This window comes from Cottoperca gobio, chromosome 21 (genome assembly GCF_900634415.1).
Source record: "Cottoperca gobio chromosome 21, fCotGob3.1, whole genome shotgun sequence".
Lineage (NCBI taxonomy): Eukaryota > Metazoa > Chordata > Actinopteri > Perciformes > Bovichtidae > Cottoperca > Cottoperca gobio.
In genome coordinates this window covers 8,397,413-8,404,252 of record NC_041375.1, presented here as the reverse complement: position 1 = coordinate 8,404,252, position 6,840 = coordinate 8,397,413, and positions in this window count along the sequence as shown.

Below are 6,840 nucleotides of genomic sequence, written 5' to 3'. Positions count from 1 at the left end.
GATGCATTACCATGTGCGTAGTCATGCTTGTTGACGTTGTTATGGCACACGTGTCAACAAAATAGCTTCATTACATGTGACCCCTTCTCCAGGTTTCCCCTCAAACCGTTTCATGCACTCTCATTGGCTGTAGCTCCCACACAGACTCTGCGATGCATCGGGGAGCCTCTCGGCTTGTATCTTTGAACAGTTCACACATAGTGCTTAAGCACAGATTTGCGAGCGCCGAGCCAACACTGATTTGCCTCTGATCTGGGGCTTTTGTCAGGGAGCTCCAAAAACAGTCGCTAAGTGGGAAATCATGGCTTAAGTCGAGTAATGTGAACTAGGCATTACCCCAACGCCATCTTTGCAACCAATAGTCCCCAGGTAAATAAAACAATAAGCTTAAAACATTATCTGTGTTAAATCCCATTATTGAAATCTTACTGTGCAGAAAACCTGATTCTCTGTGTGTGTGTGTGTGTGTGTGTGTGTGTGTGTGTGTGTGTGTGTGTGTGTGTGTGTGTGTGTGTGTGTGTGTGTGTGTGATTGAGTATTGTTTCCCTTGATTACAAGCTAAGACAACAGCCAGATCACCTCAAGTCAATATTAGCATACAGAGGGTATCGAGGAAGCGGGACACAAGCTGTATCTCTCTTCCATGTAAATATGAATGAGTGAATGAATGAATGTAAGAAGGAAGGAAGGAAGGAATAAAAGAGTAGAGTTAGAATGTAAAAAGAAAGATAAAGTAGAGTGGAACAAGTGACTATGCTTCCTGTAAGTTCATAGAACGAGGGAGAGTTGGAAAGGGCAATGTGGATGGTATGATTGGAGGAAAGAACAAAGTGAAGAAAGACAGAGGGAAAATCTTTCTGCTGTAACATGAAACACACACTGTCTGTGTAATCAGCCCTCTGGGGTTAAAGGTCATTTTATCAGTGTTAGGCTTCCTGACCCGTAATCTTATCAATAATCAGAAACCACTCTGTCTCCGCATTTGTGTGTGTTTGTGTGAGTGTTGGTGCTGTGTGTGGGATTAATCCATTACTGATAATCCTATCAGTTTGTGTCATCTAAAACAACAAGGGATTCCCCCGCAAAGAAAACCACTGTTATTGTGCTTTCCCCAGCCCGAGGCACAGCCAGACACACTTACACATCTCCCTAAGGCTGCTGTTTTTGAGAATGTCTTTATTACAGTGGAGGATGTGAAGATGCATCCCGTCATTGAAAGTATGTATGTGTGTGTGTACTACATACTAATGACCAGTGACCCGTGCTTCACTGTACTCCCACTGTTACAGTTGAGTGACTTGCCCATAAACAGGTCTGTCTTTTGTTTCTCTTTAACAATACCACCATACACATGACTGTATTGGAAGGTAGTGGGCCGTGAAAACTGTGTGTGTGTGTGTGTGTGTGTGTGTGTGTGTGTGTGTGTGTGTGTGTGTGTGTGTGTGTGTGTGTGTGTGTGTGTTTCCCATACATTTAAGTACAGTTAGTTCCAATTACTGAAAATGCTGTTGCTGGTGCCTCAAATAGAGAAGAATGCTTTGACTAATGAACTGATCTGAAGTTAGAATAATAAAGGGGGCATGAAAGGGGGAGAGTGCTGGGTGGGTGTGGAGGGGTTTAACTCTCCTCTCCCCCCTTTCACTTCACTATAAGCAATTTGTCTTGTCAGACAGTGACTGATGGTGCTATACACAGTACCTCAAGATGTCACACCAAAACCACATAACTGTAAATGTCAATTTAAGAGGAAGAGGGATAACAAATCCCTGTAATCAGACTGATGCCCTGTCTTATGCCTCATTTCCACTGCATGGGACGGCTCAATTCTCGACTTGACTCACTTTTGGTACCAGGTCCTTTTTTCTGTACCACCTCACTGTAAGCAAGATTCTCAGCTGAATAGCACCGCCGCTGTGAAACTGCAGTCAATCAAAAAAGGGCGAGTCGAATTGAGCAGAGCTGCTGCTCAATCATGCAGTGAAAATGCATTGTATATATATTAATGCCCTGTGTATTTGAAAAATGCACAAAGATTGTAGTTCTGCTAGGATCATAAAAACCTTCAATAACTAAAGCTAAACGCAGTTCATGAAATTTTTTTCCTTGTTGGCTGCACTCTAAGCATACCTGTCAACCCTTCCGTTTTTCCCTGGATTATCCCCTATTTTTACTTCTTTCCCGTTTTTCTCCCGTTTAAATATTTTCCCGTAATTATCCTGTATTTTTAACCTTTCAAAAAAGTGGCCTCCGGTAAAGCAGATGTTTAAATTTAGTTGAAAAACATTATCTGCCAGTAAACACACAGAAGAAGAAAACAGGAACAATAACACAGAAGAAGACGTAAACATATGGATGAGAGTCACAGTGAACGGGAGATAGATGGAGACGCAGCTGTACCTGCCACACAAGTTAAAACTTTATGCAAGTAACTAGACAAATGAGAGGAGACCTTCCCTTATTTAATAAAAGCAGAGTCGGGCAAACTCGTGCTTTTTTTAAAGTGTGCCATTCAGATGTTAGCATCGCACACTGACGGAATAAACGATGTTCGCCAGCATGAACAATCGTCCAAACACAAACACGAGGCACAAAACACACACAGTCAATGACTTCATGTGTGACAAGAACTGTGTCGGAGGCAAGACCAAGTGACCAAAGCTGAGGGAAAGATGTCGATGCTTTGCGTCAACAATAATGTAGCCTTCATCTACTGCGATGATTTCAGTCGCAGTGTAGCGGACATGTTTCCCGACTCTGCCATCGCAAGGAAGTCCTCGTGGGGGAAACAAAGACACAACTCATCAATCATCAAATAAATTGATGATAATAACTAATAAATAAAATACATAAATCTTATAAACATGTCTGTACAAGTAATACATACTTTAAATAAACATGTATTTCCTGAATGTAATACCCGTCCCTTATGTGTTTACATTTACATTACATGGGGGCTGTGGGGCTGAGAGCTGTGAAGGTATGGGCGGAGTCCGGTAAAACATTTCCCTTATTTTGAAATTCCAATGTTGACAGGTATGATTCTAAGCACCCTGTGTTCGATTACGGTAGTCAAAGAGACAAATGTCGGACAACGCATCGTCCACCCTGTTGAAAGATCTCTTTTAGATTAGCTGAACTTCAAGGTGGGACAAAAAGCTGGGGAAGGAGAAAGTCTTTGATAAGTAGAAGTCTTAGAAGGGCAAGAGATCAATGGTCAGGCTGCAGGAAATATAATATTACATTTACAGGTATGTAACATGGAGTGATGATGAAGAGAGTGCCCGGATATCTGCACGTATCTGCCCCAGTTGTTGTTCAGAACTTGATCCCACTTCCACCTCTCTTTTGGAAACACAATGCCTCTAATTGCACCCAACACAGAGGCGATCAGTGCGGTTCAGTAGTTCACATTGAAAGAAACAGTTTCAAACAGAAATATGATGAAAGTGGAGAGCTCTGTCCATTTTCACACCTCTGCACACCTGGTCAATCTCTGACAAAAGTGAACTTCACTGACTGTTACAAACATTGGGCCTGTTTGAACATTGGCAGAAGATGTCACTGCTTTCAGGCAGTTTGGAAATATTGTATTTGTTACAAGTTATATATAGACCTTTATATTCTTTTCTATACTTCAACTTAATCATCAGGACATAGTGGTCACCCTGAAAATGATTTCAGGGTAGTGCTGCGCAAAAAACATCAACAGTAACTGGATGACTAACGTTCAGTATAAAAATTACATTCATTTGTAACTAGACATTAATAACTTTTAGAAAGGTAATTTCGACAACCTCACAACAAAGCTCAGTGGCCGTTCATCATATAGACTTAAGATCGCTGTTCAGATAAAAGCAATTTCATTTGAAGTGTGTTAAACAATAGCTGTACGAACATAAAATTCAACATCTAGTCCTAAAGATAATTAACACATAAATAATAAGCCAATGTAAAAAAGACTTTGATATGACTCTGATACCTGCTCCAAAAGAACAGTAGCATTTCAATTGCAAGACTCTGACGAGGAGTTACAAAGTCGGTTTGACATCTTTGCATTACCTGTCATTTCCTCACTGAGGAACACTAAAGCTGCTAACTGCTGCTGCTGCGCTACCAGCGGAGTCAAACATCCAGAGAGGACATCGTTATCTACAACCACACAGAGAGTTTGAGAAAGAAGAAACAGAGACGGGGGGGGGGGGGGGGGGGGCAAGGGAGAAGAAATATGGTAAGAGAGAGCAGTAAATGAGAAAGTCAGAAACAGTGGAGACAGAGGGATGCAAGAAGAAAGAAAGTGTAAAAGAGAGGAGGAAGGAAAGGGTAAAAGATATTGAAACAGAGATCCAAAAGGAAAAAAAGACTTACAAAAGATATGTAGAGATAAGAGAGAAAGTTATTAGAAAGAGTAGGCGTTTTCCCCCAACTCTGCTCAGCACTGACTGCCCGCTGCGATCCCTGGACACTGCTTGTTTGTATGTGTCTGTGTATCAGTGAACGCCTGTGCTTGTTTGTGTGTGTGTGTGTGTGTGTGTGTGTGTGTGTGTGTGTATATTTGTCTCTCTCTAGCACCTCTGTGTCCTTGCTAATAGCTGAGTGGACTCCCTGCAGTCTCCACTGGCTGTGCTGTGATTATCACCACTTAGTTGTGCACCCACACAGAAATGCACACATGCACATCGTATGATAGACACACAACACACTCAGCGGTACACATTGTTTACCTCAGAAATATATATTATACATATAGAAAGTGCATATAGTTCCAGAATCTTAACAAGTCTATGTATGCCTATGCATACATAGACAATGGGAGAGTCCTGCAGAAGGCCCCACCACCTCTGCTATATACAGTACATTACTTTTTGTAGTTGTTTGTTATCTATTTGTAGTTTCTTTGTGTCTCTTTTTAGTTGTGTGTTTAGTGTTTTTTTGTCAAATTTGACTCTCTTTGTGGTTGTTACGAATCTCTTTAAGTGACATTTTGTAGGTGAAGGCCAGTGGGAACCCCTGACACTTTGGGCCCCTGGGCCTGCACGGCCTGTTCAGTAATCCATATATGTCTGTATGTATGTTGGCAGCTTTATATGTGTGTATGCCTCTCCTTACATGTTCATATATGTGGCTGTGCAAGAGTGCATCTCTGCATGTGTGTAAATCTTTTTCCGATCTGTGTGACTATATCTGTACTCTGCTGTGTGTGTGTGTGTGGGTGCGTGTGTGTGTGTGTGTGTGTGTGTGTGTGTGTGTGTGTGTGTGTGTGTGTGTGTGTGTGTGTGTGTGTGTGTGTGTGTGTGTGTGTGTGGGTGCGTGTGTGTGTGTGTGTGTGTGTGTGTGTGTGTGTGTGTGTGTGTGTGTGTCAATGTCTCAGCTCTGCTCCAGCAGTAAATGAGTATGTCAGTGCAGCCCATGTTAACTGTTGACACACTAATTTACTGTGGCTTCCCGTAAGACCTGCTCAGTAATATGGCTTATTGATGAGGCCACAGGGAGTGTGTATGTGTGTTGTTGTGTGCGTGTTTGCATTACTGAGTGTTTTCAGTGCTTGTGTACCCACACCGGAGATGAAATATCTGCTGCGCTACTGATAAATATGGTCAGTCCACGGGTGATGTATGCACACATAAATATTTACTCTCTGTGCTCAATGTGTCTGTCCGTGCACACACTTTGATAACTGTGGGTCAGGTGAAGACTGAAACGTGTAAATCTTTTTATTTTGTATGCGTATAGGAGGAATGCAATTATGTAGAATATTGTTTTTCCAATGCTTAGATTTCTCTTACTCTGCATTTGTTCGTAATTTATGACATTAGAAGAGAAGAGGAAACATGATCAGGGAGCTGGGAGAGAACAGGAAATTGGACAGCGGTGAAAACCTGGACGAAATACAGCTACTGCAACAGCGTCCCCAGAGTCTGGACGGTGCCAACAGGTTGCAGGTACAAAAGTGTAAAAACACAGAAGAGAGCTTCCAACTCTGCAGTCACAGACATCTTTTAACTGTCCGACGCATACACAAACATTTATTCATAGGCACACACGCATATGTGCAGAAGTGAGGAGAGGTTGATGGATGCAGAGCTGCCGGTACCTCTGAGATCCCCACATTCTCCATGTGCCATTAACCTCAGAGATGGATGGGGGGGGGGGGGGGGTAAAGTGGTAATCAGGAGAATCGGGAGAAATCCAGTAACATTTTGGTGATTACTTTGGATTTCTTTGGTTGTATTTACATACTGACCCTCATTGCACCCTGAACTGATAAAGCTGTGCGTGCACTTACAGACGCATACACACTTTGTATTTTGATACAGTTCAGTAATAGTGTTTAAAAATAGTAAATCAAATACAGAACCCACATTTGCAGAGGGCAGCACGAGTTGCAAATATGGTAATGTTATTATTATGTCACATTTCATATTCAGGTTTTTTCTCATTTTAAGTTTATCCCAGCTGTCTTCTGAGCCATCGTTCTATATTACTTAGGTTACATTAAAATAAGAATCCTTAGAAACTGATGTGATGACGAAGGTGAAAGAGACCAGTGACTTCCTGAAAATAGCAGTTTCTATTTGTCAAGATTATATTTTAAGTTAATTCCAAGATGTCATTCAAAATCAAAATGATGTTTTGATTAGTTAGAAATAGAAGCTTTTATTGCTTTGTGGTTTGTCTCCGATGGCTAGGGCTGACCTTATTTTCAGAGGCATTTAGAAAAGATTTGCTTTGGGGGCCCTTTACAAAAACACTGATATTGCTGATTCTTTTTTTTTTTTAAAGAAAAAGAAAAACAGCCTCATGCGTGGGGGGTCTCAAGTCTCAAGGCAGTTGGTCTGCAGT